We start from the raw sequence: 24,775 nt of genomic DNA, 5'->3' as shown, positions 1-24,775 counted from the left end.
GTCACCAGCTACTTGTTTGAACTACCTTTTATCTCAGGTCGTCCTAAAACCCAGGTACTAATACACGGACAGATAATCACACAAGGCTGTGTGAGATCGTGTCACGTGACGAGCTGACCACCCCACACAAGAGAGATCAAAGAGGATGGGGTGCTCATGTAGACAGTCTGTGGCTTCAAAATAAATAAAAATCATGAAGGCTTTTCAAATGCTAACATGTAAAAAAGTCAGAAATGAGGATTAGAAGGTTGCCTTTCGTCCTAGAAGATGAGTCAGCTTTCTAGGTTTGTGACTGTAAGAAAACGAAACCAATCCTTAACATTCACCATTGATTCGGTGCTACGGGTGGTCTTACTGGTCTTACTGGGGCTCGTGGAAATCATGTGAGGCTGGTGAATGTCTCAGAGACCCGTTTGAACCCAGAAGACCTGACTTCTCTCATTTGGCCCCTTCACCGGCCAATTGGAAAAGCCTACTTTAAGGATACTGATTTGAATTTAATTTCAATTTTCTAAACAAAAATGTACGTATTTTGCCTTAAATTGGCAATATGGATCGGAAAAATGGAACACAGTGAAATCAAACAAGGCACCACTTACCAAGACAAGTATTACCAGAAATCCCATAGTATTACCAACTTTCCCTGTTATTTTTCTGTTATTAAAAAAAAAAAAAAATCTGTTAGTTACCCAAGACCTTTAAGGCACCATTGTGTTAAAGGGTATCTCTAACTAAATCCCTTTGCAACCTGAATACAAAGGCCCTACCTAGTTCATTTCCACAAGTCTCCCTTGGACCACTTCACTAGAATAATTCACCCAAAGCTTAGTGTCCAGCCTGTAGAGGCTCTTTGTACTTACTTCTAGCTGGTTCTGAAATCTCAGGAAGAGTGCGCGAGCTTCCAGAGAGAAGCAGATCTTTTGAGCAATTCCTTCCCCTGAGCTGACTTAGAACATCCATTCCCTTTAGCTTCTTCCCGTTTCATTCAAGCCTTCCCTACTCCTGTCCCTTCTTTCTCCCATCAGAAGCACGAAAACCACAGCCCACTTAGCAGCATCTCCTAATTCCACCTGCAGTAACGCTACATTGAAAGAACACACATTTATTTGTTCTTTTTTTAAAATGTACTCTGCAAAAGGCTCTCTCAAAGAAAAGCGTTCTCACCCTTCTGGTGCCAGTCCAAGTGTTATTTTTTTTTCTCTCCGGCTCTTCTCTTCCCGGATGACTACACTTTTGGTTGGCGTTTCTCTGCAAGAATGTTCAAGACCTCTTTAAGAACCAGAAAAGCTACCTGAGTTTGCAGGCAGCTTCCTGTGGGGGTCACAGCCTGCAGAGTGACAACGACTTGTTGCACAGAAGATGGGCAAGGTGTTTGAAAAAACAGGAAGCACCTGTCAACGTGTGACTTTCTTTCTGGAAGCAGAGAGCTCCCTCAGAAGTGGTTCTAGATGCTTCTGGCTGCTTCCACTATGAACTGTAAGGCTATGAAGTATCCTAGGGAGCGAGGGAAGACTTGTGAAGGGCAGGGTTATTTGGAGACTGTGATGTAGGGATGAAAATGATGGCCGTCCATAGCTTCTCTAGTTTTCCTTTTTGCTGTAGAGATTCGTTTTTTGTGTAGAAGTGGAGCTGAATGGTCCTTGCAGTGGGAAATTCCAAGCACGTGAGAATTGCAGGTAACGTATCTGTCATTATTGCAGGTTCCTGGAATAGGGACACACTTTCATTGATTAGTCAGTGAATGTGTTCTATGTCAAACAGTAAGAGAGACCTTAGGCATGTACAGGGGACAACACAAACATGCCTTTTTTTCTGTTACCCTTAAAATTACTGTAACCCATGTTACCCTTAAAATTACTTGTAAGGTGTCATGTTTCAGATTTGCATTTTCACTTTAAAAAATGTTTATTTTATTTCATTTAGTATGTGTAAGGGAAGGTATGCATTTGCTGGTTCAGTGTGCTTGAGAACTGACCATTCTTTGGGAACCCACATGACTACAGTAGATAAGATTTCAAAGCTTGTTTGAGTAGAACCTTATTTCACTTGTGTTATATACTAAGCAAAGGTTAGCAAGTCCTCTAATCTTGACAGTACCACCATCGGAGTAACTACTTCCTGAATGTCCCTGGCAAAGCTTCCTGGATTATAGACAACCTAATTGATCACTGCTCCTATCCACTCACACACTGCTCTTTAGAGCTAGGTAGAAGAAGCCCTTGGGTACCACAGAATCAGGCCCTCCTGTCTGTAAGGGCACCCTGTATATAGCACGAGCTTCAAAGCCAACCGGGAAACATAAGAAGAAACAACTCTTGTAGCTTGCAGTGCTCATGTCAGGATTTGAAGACTCATTTTTATAAGAAAAAATTTTAAAGAAAATGTCATCCTGATTAAAAGACAAATAAAATCCAAGGGCTAAAGCACTAGCCATTTAGAAGCAATGTAATTTGGTTTTGGTTTGTGCTATTGAGACGGGGTCTTTCTACATAGCACCGGCTGTCCTAGAACTCACTCCATAGGTCAGGCTGGCCTTGAACTCAGAGATATATCAGCCTCTGCCACCTGTGTGCTTGGGTTAAAGGTGTACGCCACCATGCCCAGTCAAGAGGCAGACTGATATTTGACTTGGAAATGATTCCCCCTGGAAAATCAAAGGAGACGACAAGTGAACTGTTTTCAGCAAACCTGCAGGCATAGCAGTGTAAATGTTGTAATCAAAGCTCTTTGACAGTTTGAATTTGAAATTCTCAAAATAAATACTGCTGATTCGTTGGTAGGCTTCGCTGAAAGAAAGAGCAGTGACTGAGGAGGAAGAAGCCGGGAATAAATTCCAACTCTCTCACAGACTAAGTGTGTGAGCTTGGGTGGGTTGTTGAGCATTTAGCAAGATCAAGTTTCCTTCCTCATAAATGGAAGTAATTTCCATACTTACTTCAAATAATCACCACGGGAACTGAGTTATGAGAACTCACAGAGCAGGGTAATTATCTCCCCAGGTTCTAATGCTAGGTTGGGACTGGAGCCAAGGGATATAAGGTTGGTGTTGGAAAGGTAATTTTTGTCCCTTGCACCTTGAACACCAATAGTATAAAAATTCTACATGCCCTGCCTTTGAATGCCCCCCAGATGGCCCCTCTGAGTGACAGACCCACCAACTCAGGGAGGTGTTCTCCCAGCTACACTCGAGGAGTTTCCTCAACTTTGCATCTGTCCCTTGGAAAGAGAAGAAAATATTTCTTCTAAGGTTAGAATGAAATTCACAAGCGACCAGTTAGCTGCTGACTAAATTTTAATTTGTCCTAAAGGACACTTTCCACATTGTGTAACTGACTAAAGGCGTCCATAATGAATCCAGCTATTATTTAAACGGCACCAGCAGGGATGGGTAGTAGGAAGTCCAGGACTGACTCCATTACCATCCACTAGATGGATGTCCTAGGACAAGAGACTTCACCTTGCTGAGTTTGTTTCCTTTACATAAAGTGTGGACAGCTCTAGAATCTTTTTCATAGGGCTCTAGAGAAGATCTTGAATTGATAGGAGAAAGAGAAAGGATAAGAGGAGTGAAAGGAGGGAGAAGAGAGAAGAGGGAGAGGGGGAGGGAGAGGAGGACAGAAGAAGGGGAGAGAGGGGAGGGGGAGGGGAGGGGACAGGCAGGGAGAGGGGAAGGGAGAGAGGAGAAGGGGAGGGGGAGAGAGGAGAAGAGGAGAAGGGGAGGGGGAGAGAGAAAAGAGAGAGAAGAGGGAGAGGAAGAGGAGGAAGAGAAGAGAAAGGAAGAGAAGAGAGAGGGGGAAGAAGGGGAGGGGAGAGGGGAAGGAAAAAGAAGAGAGAGAGAGGGAGATCTTATATATGCATCCCATTTGCATATATTGGGGATATACTCAGTTATATTTAAATAAACTCTAATATAGCACCTACTGTGTGTTATGTGCTACGTTAAATTTTAAAGACAAAAGAATATTCAAGATTATTAGCTTAAATTGGAAAGCACAAATAAACATACTGATTATCACTGATTAATTCAAAGATGGACTGGAAGAGGTCTCAAGAATCAGAAGATATCTGAACGGGCTACTTGAAAGAGAAGAAGTGTTAGGAATGAATGATTAAATTATCATGATGAATCGAGCTATCATATCAATTCTTATCTATGAAGAGCATTGTAAACAAAGAGGAGAGATTTATTTTTAGGGTCTCATTTACCAACCAGTAACTTTTGGGATCCTCTAAAGGAGCTGCTGTCACTCTGGAAGCAGACTACTTTTCTGAGCTGTCATAATGGTCCTGGAGTTGGACAGACTTGGTATCCCATAAATTGAGATAGACAATGTTTGTAATTCTTCCAAATCACCAGCATGAGAACTGAGCAATGTAAAGCATCTAGAACAAAGTGGTTATCTACCCTGACTCTAGCATTGGATTGAGACCTGAGATTGATGTTGGGAAGATCACTTTCCTCCCTGGTACCTTGAACAACTCCAGCACAAGACTTCTTTACTCTATTGATTCAAACAGTAGTCTCCTCTATAAATTCAATCAAGAATGTACTCTGTCTGTGCATCCTGTAGCCCAGTTAACACACAAAATTAGCAACTGCAGGCTTCTAATCCCTAAGGCATAAGGATTTTACTTTATTTTGGAATGGGATCATTAGCCGGGCAGTGGTGGCATATGCCTTTAATCCTAGCACTTGGGAGGCAGAGGCAGGTGGATTTCTGAGTTCGAGGCCGGCCTGGTCTACACAGGGAGTTCCAGGACAGCCAAGGCTATACAGAGATACCCTGTCTTGAAAAACCAAAAAAAAAAAAAAAAGAAAGAAAGAAAGAAAAAAAAAGAAATAAAGAAAGAAAAGAAATGGGACATTGTCCTAGAGTAGGATCCAGTATCCAATAATCCAGTCTGAGCTGATTAACTAATGAAAAGCAGTAATTTGGATATACTGGTGCAGGGGTGAGGCACAAACAGAGAAAGAAAGGACATTTTTATGAAGACAGTGTGAGACATTGGTGTAAGGAGCCAGAGAAATCCAAGACTTTCTCAGAGTCCCTGATGAAAGGACACAGAGACTTAGTTCTGTGACTTAACAAGGTCTGTTTGTTGCTGGAGCCAGTGTCTTAGACACGAATGTAGCCCACATACACACCCCACATGTGCAGTGGTTACCAGTCCTAAGACAGCTATATCTGAGGTATCCCATGATGTTCTCTTTGCCAACACTCTCTGACCTAGCTCTCTGCTGACATGGGTCATTTCCCCCTTGCAAATACTGCATATGATGCTATACTTAGTAAACGTGCTTGGATGAAGTCATCTGCTTATGCCAGATCTTCTGTCCCCAGCTGTTGTCTTTATCTTCTTCATTTCCCTTGCCCAGTTCTCCCAATCAACTCTTTGCCATTTGGGACTTTAGATTTACATGACAAGGGAAGAAAACCAATAAGACCATCAAAGGACCAGAAACTAGGGACACGAGCATGGAACAATTGGATTGCCAGTCCTCAGGAGGGACCAATCCTGCCAAAACCTTTGTTTTAGAGTTTTGGCTTCCATGCTAGAGAGAAAAACATTTTGCTTATGCCATCTAGCTTGTGGGACATGGTCAAGACAGCAGAAAACAACAAACGAACAAATGAACAAACAAAACACTACAGTGCTCCAACTAGTATACATGAAGAAGAGTAAGTCCCTGAAAGTTTCATAATAACTCACTTAGAGAGTTCTACAAATCAGTGGACCAGACACAACCTTGTCTTTGCCCATGTACTGATATAATTTAGCCTTCTTTCCTAATGAGGGGCATTGCCTTTCTGTGGCCCTGGAGTTTATGACTCGTTCAACCAGTGAAACTGGGCAGTGACCCAGTGCCAGTGCTAAGCTTGGGTCTTAAGAGTCTGAGAGGATACAGAGGGTCCAACACTGAAGCTGAGGTGTTCTCGTTAACGCCGAGTGTATGAGAATCGAATGTTCACATTCTTTTGAGGTTTGTTATCTAGCACTGACTAATATGACCACTTTCATTTTCTGATCTAGTTTTGCTTGTTAAGTGTGAGAGTTCATTCTGACTTTACTTCATGTTTGCCAAGAGAGAATTGCAAAACACACATGATAGAAAGGGAGCCTTGGGCTAGCCAAAGAAAAAGACTATGGATGCCTAAGAGTATTGACCAAAATATCATGTATCCTGGGCTCTTAAATGTTGGTTATAATCAAAAGCAGTATCCTGAATTTTAAATGTGAAAAGAGCTTACTATTTATATGTTTTATTGAAAAACAAGCAAATAAAAACCATAAGATATAATCTTTTCTAAATCTATTTCTTTTTTTCTAAATTTAAATATACTCATTTGTGACATGGGAATAATAGTATCGGCTTATATGTATAAAATCTATGATAGAATCAAAGGCAAATGATAATATATAAATGATAATACATGACTTGGATCCAACTTCTCTGGGAGTCTTCAAGACATAATGGAAAGAAAGGAAATAAGGCTTCTGGTAAAGACAATACTGGGTCTTCCCACATGTGATGGTTTGTACATACTTGTCCCATGGAGTGGCACTAACAGAAGGTGTGTGCTTGTTGGAGGAAGTGTGTCACTGTGGGGTTGGGCTGGGAGATCTTCCTCCTAGATGTCTGAGCATGCCCAGTCTGTTTCTGGCTTCCTTTGGATAAAGATGTCGAACTCTCAGCTCCTCCTGCACCATGACTGCCTGGATGCTGCCATGCTTCTGCCTTGATGACAATGAACTGAACCTCTGAACCTGTAAGCCAGCCCCAATTAAATGTTGTCTTTTATAAAACTTGTATTGGTCTTGTGTCTGTTCACAGCAGTAAAACCCTAACTAAGACACCACATCACCTCTTCTTTCTGAAAACTCACGGAAGTCTGCGTCCTCCTTATTTAAAATAATATCTTTTATTTATTGTTGGAGAATTTTATACACGTATACTTGTATTTTAATAATATTTACCCCCATTTCCCTCCTCTAACTCCTCCTGTTCCCTTCGACACACCCCTCAAAATTCATATCTTTTAAAAAATTTATTTAAACCTACTGAGACCAGTTCGTCCGTGTGAATGAGTGTGCGGCCCATATTTTGGAGCAGAAGCAAGTTCGGTAGGACACACACCTGGAGATAAAGGACTGTCTCTCTAAGAGCAGCCAACATCAATGTCAACAACCAATAGCTCCTGAGCTAGGGGCGGGGACATCGCCAGCCCCTCCCCTTTTTTCTTTAGCTTGATCCTGGGAAGGTCTTATACAGAGAGTGCATCTGCTGGATTTATGAGTGCAAAGAACCTGTTGCGTCCTGCAGGTACTAAGTCAAGTGGTCCTTCCCCCATTTCTGGCTTTTTACAAACTTGCCCCCATGTTGTTCTCTGAGTCGTGGGGGGCACGGGTAAGATACACATGTCCTGTTTCAGGCTCAGCACGCCACACACATCTACTCTCTGCACTTTAAAAGGCTTTTGTTTTAATGAATGAAATACAAGTTGCCTCCAGTCTCAGTTCCTAAAATCAAAGTAGCCTCCCAGTCCTTGCTTCCACAGTTCAGGGTGATGGTAGAGGACCAGGGCCCAATGTCTTTTTCACAAGACTGAGGGTGAGGAATGACACACCAGATTTTCGCCAAATTATGAGGTAACTTTTACTTTGGTTGAGTTTGTAGCCTTGTTTGTTGGAATAGCAGTTTTCTCTGTTTAGTACAGGACCTTCCACCATACCTGTGGGAGGTAGTTTTGATATAAGGGGAGGGCCTGGCTCCCTTTCTATCCCCATTCCACAGTACATGAGATCTCTGGTTTGGTTCTGGAACCCACACCATGACAGAAATTATCCTGTGAGAAAAGGAAAGGATAAGACATCGTGATGAAGGAGCAAAAACCAAACCAAACAAAACAAAAAACAAAACAAAGCAAAAATAAAACCCGTAAATCATCCAACTGTAAAGAAAGGTTCAAACATTGAGGATATTTTGTCTATTTTGTAACCAAGCAAAGAATACATATGGAGCATTTCAACTGTGATTAAACAGCTGAAGTTTGGGAGGAAAATCTCTTTCTGTGTGACTTCAGGTGTCAAGGTGTCGATGTTAAAAGCACGGGTTGAATAGAGGAGAGATTTTGGCTTCATATGTGGGAGAAATTCGTGTGCCTCTCTGAACGAGACACGCGGTGCTATTAATGGACACACATCAAAGTGGCACTTGAGCAACAAGTCCAGTTTGTGTCTGCACAGTCGCGTTACTCTTCCCTTTCTACCTCAATGAGCTCACACACTGGGCAAGGGCTTGTTCTTGGGTCCTTGGCCTGGCGTCGAGCTGAGAGAGCATAGCCTCTATCTTTGCTCCAGTTGAGAAAGCGTGTTCCTTCTCATTGGATACCTGGAATATTACCTTAAGAGACACAGAAGATTTTGAAAGCACGCATATATTACAGACAGAGATGAAGTAGAATGGCTTCTAAGTTTCCTTCAGGACCAAGGATGATATATTTATTGTTCCTGTATTTTTAACGTTTGCTTTTTTTCAGACCACAGTTGGTGTAGATCAAAGCACGCCAGGAGTGCAGAGCTGCCCTTGGATCCTTTGAATTGGGGCTTCCTCTCTGAATTCCGATTCAACCCTTAGACAGCAGCAAGCTGATAATGGAGTGAGTGGCAGTTTCAGCCCTCTTAGGGGATGGAGGACAAGCCACTAACCAGGTGGCTCTAATTATGTGGCTGCCAGGGGAGACCAGAGGGAAGGAATCAAGCCGCCAAGGAAACAATGCCAGGTAGCTGGGTCAGTCAGGAGTCTTCTGGAGCGAACACACGGCCCTGCTTGGCCAGCTCTGTGAAGATTAATTGAAGAGACTTTACCCAGAGGAACAGCATGTGTAGTAGATATACCTGCTTTTAAGCCTCAAAGCTTTAAGGCATTTTTTATAAGAAAAAAAAAGGGGAGGAGGAGGGAATCAGGACTTAGAGAAGGCAGCTAGACGAAAACAGAATATAGTCAGATAATGATTTCCAAGACATGAATGAGTTTATGATACCCGGATATGTGCTTCCACCGTCTCCTAGCCTGTTCTCCCGGTTCCTTGGCATTTCCGGTTCCCATGCCAGCTGGCACAGCAGGCTGATTCTTTGACTCAACATCGCGGTGCTTCTTTCTTTTGTGCTGTGACAGAGCAAACGCATTAGCCCAGCACAAGCTCTTTTACAGTGTGCGAGCTCATCCGGGTCGAAAGGAAACGGAGGGCATAGCAAAAGTCAGGCTGGAACAGGTCTTGGGTTGGCTGCTGCTGCAGGCGCATTTGGCCGAAACGGTTTTAGTTAGGACAGATCCTATATAACCAAAGCGTACAAGGAGGCGATGCAGCTCAGGGCTATCTTAGGAGCAGCTGTTCCCTATCTCCCATGAAGAATAAGGACTCCGTAATTAGCCAGCCAGGACCCAGCCATCCTCGTGCGCTGGATAAGCATCTAACTATTTTGATTAATACCGACCGACCGCGTGACCTGTGAGTAAGGCGCCTGGTCAGCTGAGTCAGATAGCTGCGGGCTCATTCTTGGCTCTTACGAAACCTCGTGCTCCCACAGAAGTAACAGAAGGTTCTGTTGTCACTTGGTCAGCATCTCCACGAAACCCAAAACACCCTCTGCCCTCAAGATGTCTCGAGGGCGATATTCTGTGACTATTGGATTTTCTTTTCACAGACCCAAGTGTTTGAGAGGATATCAGGATATCGTTGTAGAATTTGGATGACAAATGCAGGAGCTCTGATTCTAAAAGGTAAGGGCTTAGGATCACTTTGGATAATTTGAAAAAGTAGAAAATGAAGATTGAAAAGATAAAATCAAAATAAACAAAATAAAAAAGAAAAGTAAAGAAGTCTATAGGGAGAATAGAAGTTTTTTGAAAGATCCAGGAAATAAAAACCAAATTTGGCTTGAGCTGTCTATGTTGTCTTTGAGCACAGACGATAGCATGAACTTTGACATATAAATGTTGTCAAAGTAAGACTTACCATGAGACCCAGCTATACCACTCCTAGGAACTCCAAAGGCAACCCAAGTCAGACATTTCTTCCAGAACGGCCAATTATGGGAGTAGCCTAGGTCTCTATAAACCAGAACATAGATTTAAAACATGGCTAATACACACAATGGAGTTTTATTTAGTCATAAAGAACATATTATGTCATTTGAAGAATACTGGGGTTTGAGTGCTTCCCCACTGCCCTGCTTTCTTCTGAGAGAGGCGGACAGCAAGGGCCTGACCAGCCTAGAGCTCAGTCCAGAGGACACAGTGATACTATGACTTCAAAGAGAGCTTATTGTCCCAGGCAGAAACCGCCAGCTTCATTTCCGACATGACATCCTCACCTCATCTGCTTAGTGGGTGACACTGAGTTATTATGATCTTTTATTTCTAATCAGATTCCGGGGCACGCTGGCAAAGTTCCCTGAAGGTCTTTGCACTAAGTTTCCTCGATGTATATTCTGGTTTCTCTCCCCGTCCAGTGTGTCTATCTTCCCTCTGGTCACCTCTTGGAGCTTGTCACCTTTGTTAGGTGACAGGTGAGATGGTAGTCCCACACTATTGACTTGGTGAAGTATTGACTTTTGTCTCATGACAAAAGAAAGGCATTACATAAAGAACACAACCAGCTCTCAGATTACAGCGCAGTGCTCAGGGTCAGTTAAAGTTATAGACAGGTACCACATGCTCCTAGCTTTGGTATTTTGTAAAGGTAGAAAACCATAAAAAGAGAAATAAAAATGACCCTTGATTCCATGATTTCATGTTTCCTCTGGGGAGCAAAACCTGCTTCAAGCCTGTTTTTGTGAGGCCTCCACAAAAGAATGGCTTTTAAACAATTAAGAGCTTTAATTATAGTAGTTCATGTATACACACACACACATACACACACACATACACACACACATACACATACATACACATACACACACACATACACACACACATATACACACACATACACACACTCACACACACACATACATACACACACACACACACATACACACACATATACACACACATACACACACATACACACACACATACACCCACACATACACACACATACACACACATACACACACATACACACACATATACACACACATACACATACACACACATATACACACATACACATACACACATACACACATACACACATACACACACATACACATACACACACATATACACACATACACATACACACATACACACACACATACACACACACACACACACATACACATACACACACATATACACACACATACACATACACACACATACACACACATACACATACACACATACACACACATACACACACACATACACACACATATACACACACATACACACACATACACATACACACACACATACACACACATACACACACATATACACACACATACACACACTCACACACACACACATACACACACACATACACACACACACACAGAATAAGCTGTAGAACCCATATATGGCTACTAATACTAAAATTTGTATTATCTGGTGTTTGAAAAGTTTGTTTACCTCTGAGCCAGAACTAACCATTTTTATGTTGATGCTTCTGTCTGTCTGTCTATGTTTGTATGTATGTAACTATCTATCTATCTATCTATCTATCTATCTATCTATCTATCTATCTCTCTATCATCTATCTGAGGACTTTTACAGATTTTAGTGGGGAAGAGGAAAAAAGCAGTGACATCACTTTATACTGTTTTATAACTTGTATTTTTCTCTACTATAAAATCACACCGTGAATATTTCCTCATGTCATATTTTTAATGAAAGCACATTTTAATTATGCAAGTCAAATATGATGGGACATGAGTCTTATTAGCTAATCTTACTTTCCACATAAGTCAGCCGTTTCAAGGGTTGAACACCTTCCCACCTTAAAACAATGTTGTCACCGTTTCAAAGTTCCCATCATCCATTTGAAGTGTATGTGCACTGTGCAATCTTCACCAGCACACCAGTCTAAGTTTCATCATCATAAAACAACAATCCTTGCACCCACAAGATAATCCTCCCCTCCCCTCTCCACTCAAACCACCATTTTTATAGTTACACGGTACTTATTTCTCCAGTGCCTTCTGGCTCTTCACTGGGAATTTCTCTGCCAGTGTCGGACATAGATGCTATTTTTTTTTTTTTTGTAAACTCATTTAAAGTACATGGGGAAAGTAATTAAAGTGACATCAAAGAATTGTCACCAGTGCTTGGGATTGTATTTTTTTTCTAAAAGAATAGTCATAATCCAATTAAATAGTGCTTTTATGTTGAGTAGAACGTTTTGGAGTTGTGGTCAGAGTTCTGGCCCCGTGACTTAGCCTTCAGGGTTAGTTTCCTGGACATTGAGTCTCCAGGCTCTGCTTTCTCAGACAACCAATGTCATGAAGTGATGGGGGTGATGTGGTGCTCAAAGGAAAGACGCTATGTGAAAAATCACTAAAAATAGTATGCAAATGTTGATTATTATTAGGATGCCACAAAACTCACCATCAAACAAAGTTACCAGAGAAGGAAATATTTGGGTGGCTCTTTTTTGAGTGGGAAGATCGTTACAGAGAAATAGGAGCGAAGGAAGGTTTCAGAAATGACTTTTTAGCAGCTCAATTTTCCCCTGGAAATTTCCCATTGTCCTGCGATATTGCATGGTTCAAAAGTTGAGCACTTCTGTGAGCATTTGATTAAAATGTAGCCTGGGCATGGTATGTGAAGAATTTTAAAGAGTCCTGCTCTAGGAAATCACCCGACTGTCTGCACTATAGTCTCTCTTACTATTCATGTCCCTACCAGAACATACTGAACCGCAAGGCGAAGCCTGACCAGCAAAGAAAGCTGGTTGGGATTGTGTGACTCCATGCACCTGCTTTTTAATATTTTTGTTTTTAATTATTGCGCATCCTGTTTGCAATGACTAGGAAATAAGAATATAAAATAGTTCTAAGATCCAGGGAGGTGGCTCTGGCGGTAACAGTACTTGCAACCAAAACTGAGGGTCTGGGCTGGAGGGATGGCTCGGTGGTTAAGAGCACTGACTGCAGTTCTGAAGGTCCTGAGTTCAAACCCCAGCAACCATATGGTGGTTTACAACCATCTGTAATGAGATCTGGCACCCTCTTCTGGTGTGTCTGAAGACAGATACAGTGTACTTAACATATAAACAATAAATAAATCTTTAAAATAAAACAAAAACAAAAAACTGAGGGTCTGAGTTGAATTCCTAGAAAGGACCTGGTAGAGGTAAGCATAGAGTCCTGAACATTGTCTTCTGATCAGGAACACACACACACACACACACACAGAGAGAGAGAGAGAGAGAGAGAGAGAGAGAGAGAGAGAGACTATAATTTTAAAAATTTATAATAGTTATATCATCAATCTCTATTAACTTCAGTTCTCAGGTGTCTAGTGATATAAATCAGGTGCCATACTCTAAAGCAAAAAATCATTTCATTTACAAGCAGTGCTTTCGAAGTCCCCATGCATGTAGGTAGACAGACAGATGAGGAATTCTCTTGTGAGGTGCTGTGGATTTGCTAGGGTGTCATTCGTCACTGCTGACAAAGCACACTTTGAGGAAACCCTTTGCCTCAACAGTCCTCTGCGTTCGTATGGCTACCCAGCTGGGTAAGAATTCAAAATCAAGCCTCAAATGAACCTGATGGCAATTGGGAGCCACCGGGATCCTTCAGTTCATGTCTCTACAAGTTTGTAAGAATCCCCCCAGAAAAATACCCAAAACTATGAGCGCAAATGTATGATAGAAGGAAAACATTCATTCCTGAGGCTAGAGCAAGTGGCGTGAGCTGGATGTGTTGGCCTTCCTGTGAATCCTGAGAGGAGATCCTGCTTTCCCCCAGAAGCTCTTGAAGGGGGCTTTGTTCCTGGAAGGCCTTTGCTTTTTCTCCATCAGTCCCCTGGGGCCACTTGCCCCGCGGGCCTTCCCCCTCCCCCCTGTAAAGATTCTACCTAGCAGTGCTGGGAAAGAAAGAAATATACTGTGTGGTGGTTTGAATAAGCATGGTACCCCCACAGGCTCACAGGGGATCACACTGTTAGGAGGTGTGGCCTTGTTGGAGTGGGTGTGGCCTTGTTGGAGGAAGTGTGTCCCTAGGGATGGGCTTTGAGGTCTCAGAAGCTCAAGCCAGGCCTGGTGTGTCACCTAGTGGACCAGATGCTCCAGATGTGAAGCTCTCAGCTCCCTCTCCAGCACCACATCTGTCTACATGCCATCATACTTTCTGCCACGGGTGACTGTAGACGAAACCTCTGAACTGTGAGCCCCAATTAAATGTTCCCTGATAAGCGTTGCTGTGGTTGACTATCACAGAGCTAGGGACATCCATTCTTGACTTAGTGGCTGTCCTGCTGAAGCCAGCGTCTCTTAGATTTCGGGCCACCCCTGGGGAAATAGATCAATGGAAGATTCACAGCAAGCACACAAATAGAACTTGGATCCCGGAGATGTGCCCTGGTTTCTTTCAGTGGAGACAGGAGAATCTGGCAGCCAGCTGAGTCCCTGTCACTTGGGGAGCTCTTCCTTCCTTCCTGTCACGTGCAAATGTGACCAGGTTGGACAGAGACCAAGCTGTCTGCTGGAGACACACACTCTGCTTAGGCTGTGTCAGGGTGACCTTTTCAGGTCTGGACTGCTGACTGGATTAATTCCCCACCTTAGCTGTGAAGCAAAGACGTTTCAGAGAGCTATTCCAGTGACAAACGGCCCAGATAAGATGGCATTTCTTCTCAGACTGAGTGACAAGGTGCTGAGTGGTGATCAGAATGTTGCTAGTGGTCAGGAAGCTCGAAACAGCAGGCTAGTCTCTGAAGCACGTTGAGCTGCTGTGGATAGAAAATGACAGCGCTATGAAGGTATAAGAGAGTTTGGGAATAACTTTGAAATTATCACACAAATCTTGTTGAAAAGTTTTCCATCCCCGCTTCCCTTCCCTTCCCTTCCCTTCCCTTCCCTTCCCTTCCCTTCCCTTCCCTTCCCTTCCCTTCCTTCCCCTCCCCTCCCCTTCCCTTCCCTTCCTCTTCTCCTTTCCCTCCCTCCTTCCTTCCTACTCTCCCTCCCTCCCTCCCTCTCTCCCTTCCTCCTCTTTCCTTCCTTCCTCCATCCCTCCTCCCTCCATCCTTTCTTCCTCCTCCCTCCTTCCTCAATCCCTCCCTCTTTTCCTCCTTCTTCTCTCCCTCCCTCCCTCTCTCCTTTTTCCCTCCCTCCCCTTCTTCCTCCCTTCTTCCTTCCTCCTCTCTCCCTCTCACCCTCCTCTCCTTCCTCCCTCCCTCTCATTTTCCCTCCTCCCTCCCTCCCTCTCTCCCTCCTCTCTCCCTCCTCCCTCCATTCTTCCATGCTTCCCTTTCTTCCGTTTCTTTTTTCTCTGAGACTCTCTTATGATGTTGCTGTGTAGCCCAGGCTGGCATAGAGCTCAATAATTCATGATCTTTCTACCTCAATCTCCTAAATACTAAACTAAATGGTACGTATCACCATGATAGACAACCTCCTGAAAGTTTTCCTTATTAAAATTCAATTTATTTACTATGAAATTTCCTGATTAGACTCCCAAAGTTTGGATGTACAATCATTTAGAAAAAGAGCAAGATTATTGCTTGAAAAGGTTAATAATTTATTATATTTTTATTTGATTTCATGATTCTTCCCAACTCTCTCCTCTAGCCTCTATAAAGAACATTGTCTAAAAGTGTCATGTCACTCTTTTATCAAAGTCCTACACACACACACACACAGAGAGAGAGAGAGAGAGAGAGAGAGAGAGAGAGAGAGAGAGGGAGAGGGAGAGAGACAGAGACAGAGACAGAAAGACAGAGAGAGACAGAGAGAGACAGAGAGACAGAGATAGACAGAGAAAGGGCTAACCTGGGCAGTTTTAGAGGAGGTTCCAGGCAGAACAAAAAAGGTAAGCAAAACAAAATTTGTTTTTCTCCGTCTTTCTGGAGTCTCATTATTTTCTTTTTTGCAAATCTTCATTACCATCTGTTATTTCTGTCCACCTCTTGCTGTGTTCTCAAGGTAATTTGTTTATTCAAGAGCAAACCCAGTTCTATGGTATGGTCGTCAATAAAGCTGGAAAAGTTTTTACATCATGCTCAAAGGCAACCACATTGGAAGATAAATAGGTAGTAAGAGTTGAAGATTTATTTTCATTCTTTGATCCTCTCTTTTAACACACACACACACACACACACACACACACACACACACACACACGACCCATAGGATGAGAGCTACTGCTCTATAGAGAACCTTTTAGGACCAAATAATCTAAAAGGGACAACAAAATAAAAGCCCGACCCTCACTGTGGGGTCCATGTTCTAGAACAGCTGAAGAATTAGATGTTCAGAGTCGGGTATGCCAAACTAGGTCTGTTTGTTTGTCAGACATGTGAGTCCTATGTAAGGTAAATGAATTGCATGTAATCATTTTTAAAAACATCCCATGATTTTACAAAATCGACTCAGAATTAAGATTTTATAAAGCTTGTATTGCAGCATCCCTGTTATTAGCCATATTCTGCTTCTTCCAAAACATGCTATTCCAATAAAATATAAAACAAGTGGGGACATATCACGAGGTCCTATTATAACATGGAGTGGAAATTATGAGACAAGGTGACCAGGTTTTAATAGGGGTAGATTGCAGAGAGGGGAGGAGCTGGGCTTCATAGTAGAGTAGGCTCTTGAGGAAGTGTGAATACAGAAGGAAGACAACCATCTTCCCTGATTCGGCCAAGCCTGCTTCATTTCCTGTAAGCAGAAGAGACTCAGTGATTTTGAAGGACAGTCCATGGTGATGTACCAGGAGACATTTGACTGGACTTAGCCTTGGTGTCAGCAGGGAGACACATCTGTCTGTCAAATACCCCTGAAATATCTTATTAGGAGCTCATGCTGAGACTAATAGCACTAATTCAACACCTATAGGTGTAGCAGCAACTCCTTGGTATATCTCCCAGCCCTGGAGTATGTTAATGTAACATAACATACTAATAGGACATAATAATATAGCATAACATATTATAAGTGGCTGCACTTCTAGCCCCCTAGCCATGCATTGCCCCCTGAGGATTTTATCTGACCACAGAGCCCCATTTGATTTCTATGTGGCAAGCAGATAGGTCAAAGAATTAATGTTTCCCGAGAGCCCTCAACTAGTGAGAGTGGGAGCTGATGGATAAAGATCCTGGCTCCCTTGCGCCCAGGGGTGCGTGCTTTCCATTGGTCTGCAGAGTTCCTCACAGGGATACCGAGCTTGCCTCCTTCATTGCCTGCCTCATTCTTTGCAGTGCCTCTCTTCCCATTCTTCATGTTTCCTTCGGAAAGGAACCGTTTGCCTCACAGTTCACTTCTACCTGAACACAGACATCAGTATTGATGAGTAGTTGGCAATAGAGCCTCCCAACAAACCTTTGGATAATCCACTTCTGTGAGGCACTCTGCTGTCGGTTAACATCTGGACCAACTCTCCAGTGGTCATGCCAGATAACCGGGCTTGTCTGTCGTGTCCGCTTTAGGGTTTTACTAGTATCACAAGGCTCTGCAACATTTCAAAAATGAGAGTAGTATTCCGTGAAGAATGAAGAGGATCTGAACCTCGCTTTCTCTCTATCTGTATATTGCCTCCTTCCCTCCCTCCCTCCCTCCCTCCCTCCCTCCCTCCCTCTTCCCTCCCTCTGTCCCTCCTTCCTTCTTTCCTTCCTTCCTTCCTTCCTTCCTTCCTTCCTTCCTTCCATCCTTCTTTCCTTTTGTTCTTAACAACTTCGACTTTTGGCTGCAAAAACAAGGCCACCTTCCCCTCAGTGTTCCAATCCCACCCAAGTGGACAGGAAGTAGACTACCTGGTTCAGATAAATGACGACTTACTCCTGGCCAGCATCCCTCTCTGGACAAACCTGGATTCTATTAGTTGATAAGAAGTGGAAATGGTGTGTGTAAGCAGCAATAAAGAAATATCTCATACAGAGCACTATCATTTATGCTGTTTATCAGTATCATGGTAAATACATCAGCTTCCTGTCCCCACATGACCTACTTCCAAGCAGTAGCTCAAGGGCAATAGCAGTATGGAAGCAAAACCACTCTCCTTTGCTTCCATGGTACAACTTTCTTTTATCTTTCTTTGTGTAATTATGTGTGTGTGTGTGTGTGTGTGTGTGTGTATGTATGTGTGTGTATGTATGTGTTTGTGTATATGTATGTGTGTATGTATGTGTATGTATGTGTTTGTGTATGTCTGTGTGTGTATGTCTGTGTGTGTATGTGTGTGTATGTATGTGTTTGTGTATGTGTGTGTATGTCTGTGTGTGTATGTGTGTGTATGTATGTGTTTGTGTATGTGTATGTGTGTATGTATGTGTTTGTGTATGTGTGTATGTGTATGTGTGTATGTATGTGTTTGTGTATGTCTGTCTGTGTCTGTGTGTGTGTGTGTGTGTGTGTGTATTATTAAGCATGGAATCTAGATTCTTGAATATGGTAACAAATGTCTACTAATGAGCTGTATCCTAGGTCCTTTGGTGTCTTTTCCTTCTGAAATAGTTTCTTACTAAATTGTCCGGGCTGGTTTTGAACTCACTATGTAGTCTAGGCTGGCCTTGAACTTGTGATCCCCCTTCCTCAGCCTTCACAGTAGCTGGAATGACAGAGTGTACTCCCAGGCCCAGCTTAAGATGCCATCGTGGAGTTCGTTTCCATGTGTCTTTTCTTGAGTTTTAGACAACTTTAGCAAATTTATTTCTGATTCAATCTGAGAAAATACATCTTTTTTTTTGCTGTAGTCTAAAAGACATAAGCCATATTAATTAGTCCTTGCTTGTAAAGGGGGCATGCTCAGCTGACAGCATCTTTTGTGCAGGTGTAAAAATAAGATGGAATTTGAAACAATAAAGCTATTTAGGGGAAGCTTGTTAAATCAAATCAAAGGCCAATGGCATTCAGAGGAACAAAATCTGAGCTCAACTTAGTTACCACAAATAATTCCTCACAAGGAGGTCTTGAAGGAGCCCCTGGGAAAAATCTGGATTTTTAGCACTGAATGCTGCCTTCCACAGATGTAACTGTGGATCTTAAAATACTACATGCAAGTTAGCTGTTAGGTCAGAGCGTATTCAACTTGACATCTGCAAGGAATAAAAACCTTCCTTTCTTTTTCTGAGGATGTTCACTGGTTGAAAGAACTTAAGAAATCAACATTCCTGCTAAGTTACTTATTATTAAATAGCACATGATATTTGCTTCCACAAGAACAAATCATCCTCAGTCAATGAAGAACTGACACCATCAGGAGACAGAAATAGAACGTTGGCCAGTCATAGAGTCAGCCAATATGCTATTCTCGCTTTCCTGAGAGCCACGCAGAGCAATTGAGGGAATTCAATATAATTGGAAATTCAGCAAAGCCACTTAATTCAAGCTAGAATGTATTCTGCCCCATAAAACTTTATGAAGCAGATATGGTTAATTCTGATAATTCCATTTTTGTAGCTTATAAATCTTTTTAATACTTCTTGAACAGCCGCAGATAACCTAGAGAAATAATGTGTCCCATGGTTTTCTGTAAGGCCATCTCCGCTGCTGCAGATGGCTTAGCTCTTAGTCTTCTTGACCATCACAGTACTGTGTATGGAAATGAGGAAAGGGGAAGAGGGAGGGAGGAAGAAAGAGTGAGAAATACACAGAGAGCCATACACAGAGAGAAATACACATACACACACACTCACACACACACAGACACAGACACACACACACACACACAGACAGAGAGACAGACAGACAGACAGACAGACAGAGACAGAGAGACAGAGAGAGAGACCATTACTTATTCCATTCTAGTTTAGCTGCGTTGCGTTGAATGCAAAGACAGACTCTGGAGACAAGGAGACTAACGTATGTAATGTAAACCTCCCTTCTGTTCCTCACCCTGACTGTATGTGGGAAGAAACAGAGGGTCTAAGACTCTTGATGATGATGGACCCCAAAAAGCTAAAGTGGGGCTTTCTCCCTGACAGTGCTCTCAAAACTATGAATGTCTACTCAAGAGGTTCAGGATGGAAAGAGCCAGACAGAGGCTATTATGAATGTATGTCCACGTCATAGGAATTTGCAAAAACACAAATGCATTTCGGGGTGTCTATAAAGGGTTCCAACACAAAATTATAAATGTACTTATATATGAGATTGTGTGTGTGTGTGTGTGTGTATGTTTTAACTCTGGAACCCAGTTGCATGCTTAAGTATGAATCTTGTAGATAACAATTTAGTAATGCAAAATCAGAAGACCAGATATGCCTGAGGCTTAAGGCTGGCCATGGCCCCAGATGATCAAGGTGACTGTTGTTATGATCCTGGGGAGAATAAAGGAACCTCTGTCACTGATGGCTTTGGTGTCTACTGAACAGGAAGAACAAATGGAAGACTTCCTTCCTGCTCTGGCTTCTGACCCACAGAATTCTACATGGTAGACCAGTGGTTCTCAGCCTGTGGCTCACAACCCCTCTGGAGGTCAAATGACCCTTTCACAGGGCTTGCATATCTGATATCCTGCATATCAGATATTTACATTATGATTCGCAATAGCAGCAAGGTTACAGTTATGAAATAGCAATAGAAATAATTTTATGGTCGGGGGCGACCACACTATGAGGAACAGTATTAAAGGGTCACAGCATTGGGAAGGGTGAGAACCACTGTGCTAGACTATCACCACCTTCCATGCTATCGATGTTAGATGGGATTGCGTGGATCCTAAATAAGCCACCAAAAGGTCTGTGACTGTGTAGCTATATTTTCCCAGCACCTACATTTATGGATTTCAGACAAACTGAAGAAAATAATGGGCCTTTTATTAAATTTTTATCATTTTTTATTTTATATTATTTTTATTTTATATTGTATTTATTTTATTTTATATTATTATTTTATTAGTGATCATAAATGCCAAGTAAATGAAATCTAAGAACAGACAAGACAGTGAGTTGGAAAAGGTTTTTTTTTTTAAAAAAAAAGAGATGAGTTGAAAGATTCATCACAAAAATAGAGGATTTTCATAAAGAGACATATTTAAAGAAGGAGTGAAAAGCAGTGGATTTACCAATACTCTGTGACAGGTTTTCTAGATGAAACTTTAGCTGTTTTTTTTTTTAAGATACTATATTATAAGTAAATTTGGAGAGAGATGGCGTTTCTGAGCGTAGCACAGTAAGATTCTTCACAAAGGAATGGCCTCCAGAGAGAAATAACAAAATACCCCCAAAGAAGGAAAAGAATCCAACTATATAGTGATTACAGTGCGGAGGCTAAGAATAAAGAATAAGGCTCCCGATAGTTCCTTCCTCCAACTACCACCCGTTCGATCCCAACCTGAACAGAAATACCAAGACAACAAACTACATCATAGTTTACGCTATATGTACAATATGGGCAGTGACATCAATCCATCCGTGGCGTTTTGTGAAACTTCAGTTAATTAGTTGTTAATTGGCATTCAGGGCTGAGAAGAGTGCTTGGTGTATAGTTCAATGCAGAGGGTTGCTGTGATTATCCATTAGCTGTCTCTCTGTGTCTGGGGAAAGGGGTTGGTCTAAGATCCCGGGAAGTCAGAAAATCTGTAGCGGCTGTTGTCCATTGTATGAAGGATATAGTACTTAGGTGTAGTCTACATGTGCTCTCATGTGTACTTTACTCATTCCAGGTCTTTGGTAAAACTTAATACCACAACATTGCTTGTGGTAGGACTGAAAGAGTAATCAGTTTGGACAAATTGTTTTTATATTTATGCTTTGTTGACTCTGCTGTGGTGAAAACCACAGATGTGGAGTTCTCTCTCTCTCTCTCTCTCTCTCTCTCTCTCTCTCTCTCTCTCTCTCTCTCTCTCTCTCTCTCCATCTCCCTTTCCCTCCCTCCATCTCTCTCTTTCTCTTTCTCTTTCTCTCTCCCTCCCTCTCTCCCTCCATCTCTCCCTCCATCTCTCTCTTTCGTTCTCTGTGTGTGTGTGCACATGTGTGTGCACACGTGTGCATGTATGTGCATTTACTCAAAACTGCTAGTGTGTGTGTGTTTGTGTGTGTGAGTGTGAGATGTACTCAAAACTGCTAGTTACAAGAAAGAGGAGATAATCTACCAAAAAAATAACTAAATTCAAGGTTCCTAACAGCAGATTATCTTATCATGTACTAGTGATGGAATATGTGGCTATTCTGGAATTTTGGGAAATGCATCTTCCTCATCCTGGGAGGAGACGAAAGTGAAGTTTCCTCCACTTTAGGGTAGTGAGATGGTCTTGTTCCCAAACCTCATACAGCCTCTCAGTTCACTGGAAAACCAAAAATAACCATTAATTTTGTTCCTGGAGAATTTCATACACAGACTTATGTAATACATATTCATATTTTTATAATGACAAATCTATATGTGATGTATTCTGATTCATCTCAGCTCCCATCCTCCATGATCTCTCTCCCATCCGTCAGCCTCCTTCTTGACTGCCATTGTCTTCACACATTCTCGACCTTAGTTGTGTGACTCATGTTTTGAACAACATTTTGACACTCCTAGATCTAGATGCCCCTTGATGTCTGTGCCCTGTTGTCTGTGCCCCGGACAACTTACCTCCCGACCCTACCTGCCCTGGGTTAGAGGTGAGGTGGGACAGAGTCAATGCCACAAACTCTTGGAGCAGGTGAGGAATGCTGCAGCAAGCTCATCGGAACACTGCAAGTTCCTCTCATACCCTCCACTGGCCCCAAGAAAGCATGTCTTCTAAACAGCAGTTCCCGATTGTCTGGCATTGTCTGCACCAGCAATCCTTGATCTTTCAGGCTGGTAGTCCTGGGTTCTAAAAGAAAGCAAGCTGAGCAAGCCAGGAGAAGCAAGCCAAGAACATCCCTCCATGGCCTTTGCATCAGATCCTGCTTCCTGACCTGCTTGAGTTCCAGTCCTGACTTCCTTTGGTGATGAACAGCAAACCTCTCTGCGACTGGTCCTCTTGAAGGTTGCCTCTCCGAAAATAAAATTTAAACAGTGGAAAAATCATAAACATAATATCTAGCAGTAGGTGAGAAACATACACACACATACACCACACACACACACACACACACACACACACACACACCAGAGGGAGAGAGAAAGAGAGAGAGAGCCAGAGAACCAGAGAGAGATGGAACATAGTAGCCACGTCCATAGTCCCAGAGTAACTTGGAAGGTTGAATCAGGATACTTGCTCTCTCTCTCTCTCTCTCTCTCTCTCTCTCTCTCTCTCTCTCTCTCCCTCCCTCCCTTCCTCCCTCCCTCCCCCTCCCCTTTCTCCCTCTCTCTTTCCTTTCCCCCTCTCCTCATCTCATGCAGCTCAGTCTAGCCTCAACTTGTTACCTTGTTATGTAGCCAAGGTTGACCTAGAACTTCTGACCTTTTGGCCTCCTTCTCACTGATGCTAGGATCACAGTGCTGGGGATGAAACTCAGGCCTTCATCCACTCCTGGAAGTCTTCTACCTACTGGGCTATCTCCCCATCCAAGGAGAACGTTAACCTCTTGATTTTATGAGCCTCCAACTGGGCAGCAGAGCAATGACCCTTCCCCTAAAATAGAAGTCCATTTAAAAAGTAAACAAAGGAGATCATAAGTCAAAAGGCTATCACAAAAGTTATACAGTCATCCTGTTTTCTGGTTAACTTTCCCTTAGTTCTGTCAAGACAAACATTAATGAACTATATTCCATTTTTACTTCATAATATGCTATGGAAACCACTGAATGTGAGTATTTTCATTCATTTTATGCCCACATGGTACTGGTTGCATTGATCAATTATAATTTACTAAACATGTATCCAAGTAAGGAACACAAGCGTGGCAGACCAGAAACTAATGAGATTGGCTCTTCCAGTATGTAAGAAATGAATAGAAGGGCAGGAAGGGACTGGAATCTCTCAGGATGTATACCTCATTTCATGATTTTGACTTTCAAAGCGAACTAAGTATTTATATCACCCTAGTTGGGAAAAATGAACTTCAACATAGAAACATAGTCTGACTTATTTCAAATTCACAACAAAGCTATAATAAAAATCAATGATCTTCTAATATAGTGTGTGCACTCTAGATTGTCAGGCTGGTGATAAAAAGGACTGAAACAGATAGGAATTCTAATTGGGTTTTTGTTTGGTGTTTGTATTGTTGGGTTTTGGGTTTTTTATTGGTAGTATAAGCTAGTAAATCTAGAACTTTCTAAATTATGCAAATTAGTTCAAAAGAGAGAAATAGTTTTATTTTGGATAAAAGAGCCAAAAGTACAGAGAAACCCAGAACAGGACTACAAATTCATGGATTTTAGGATGGATAATAGAAATATGTGGAGATAATAACTTGGTAGATATTTATTTATCTAAATAAACTGATACATAGTTACAGATATGCATACACACACAGATGGATACATTGTTTCTAAATTCATTGCTATGTGTAGATAATGTGTGCGGATATTTCCCAACCCCATCACCACACCTAACTCTTTTGCCCAGAAGCAAGCACACTCAACATAAATACAGCACCAAATTTTAGTCACAAATGTACTGTTCTGAATTATGAGGTATTTGGACTTCTGGAGATAATATATAATATGATATATTATATAGTTATATAATATATAATATAACATATAATATATAACATAGAACATACAATATATAACATATA

The 24,775-nt window shown here is 42.1% G+C and overlaps 2 long non-coding RNA genes across 4 annotated transcripts in view; one reads left to right on the top strand and one right to left on the bottom strand.

The window, feature by feature from the left end:
• LOC127670730 (uncharacterized) overlaps positions 1-1,342 on the bottom strand; it is a 63,067-nt gene extending 61,725 nt beyond the window's left edge. For 2 of the 3 annotated variants that reach the window (XR_007974601.1, XR_007974599.1), the window contains exon 1: positions 1,165-1,342. This is a non-coding gene — a long non-coding RNA (uncharacterized LOC127670730). The remainder of the gene's footprint in view (positions 1-1,164) is intronic. The other variant, XR_007974600.1, reaches the window with a different exon arrangement.
• LOC127670729 (uncharacterized) overlaps positions 1-24,775 on the top strand; it is a 621,253-nt gene that overhangs the window by 350,624 nt on the left and 245,854 nt on the right. The window lies entirely within an intron of this gene.

This window comes from Apodemus sylvaticus, chromosome 20 (assembly GCF_947179515.1).
Source record: "Apodemus sylvaticus chromosome 20, mApoSyl1.1, whole genome shotgun sequence".
Lineage (NCBI taxonomy): Eukaryota > Metazoa > Chordata > Mammalia > Rodentia > Muridae > Apodemus > Apodemus sylvaticus.
This window is presented reverse-complemented; position numbering and strand designations above follow the sequence as displayed.